The sequence below is a fragment of the Myotis brandtii genome, unplaced genomic scaffold, assembly GCF_000412655.1.
Source record: "Myotis brandtii unplaced genomic scaffold, ASM41265v1 scaffold458, whole genome shotgun sequence".
NCBI classification, from domain to species: Eukaryota; Metazoa; Chordata; class Mammalia; order Chiroptera; family Vespertilionidae; genus Myotis; species Myotis brandtii.
This window is the reverse complement of record NW_005367516.1, coordinates 451,337-451,840: the sequence shown is the minus strand read 5'-3', so window position 1 is coordinate 451,840 and position 504 is coordinate 451,337.

Here is a 504-nt window from a genome sequence, read left to right as displayed (position 1 = left end):
ACCCCCAAACCCCATCTCAACACCATGGGATCGCTTTCGCCTTCTGCGTGGGGACTGGAAAGCCACAAGACTCCGCAACCACGGGTCCCTGAGCTGTGGTTCCCATGAGAGGCGGGAACAGAAGAATGAGCCATGGCCTCGGGCTGACCCTTAGGGCCTGGGGGCCATTCCGCTCCAGCAATCGAAAGGTAAGGAGGAGAAGTAGAAGCTTGATAAAGAAATTCACTCACAGTCTCCCCGGGGCCTAACGTCGATACCTCACACTGAACGAGAACAGAACCTTAAACAAGGACACAGATCTCTCCATGCACTGGGAAGGGGTGTTGCAACCAGGAACCAGAAAGATTCCTAAGAAAAGAACATCAGATCAAAGAATTTACATATATTATTAGTCCTTTCTTAGTGGAAAAAAAGGGGATTATACACCCATCAGGAACCATGGTGTAATTGTATTTATAGTCTCTAGTTGAGAAAAAAGGCAAACTTATTTCACAATTACTGAAA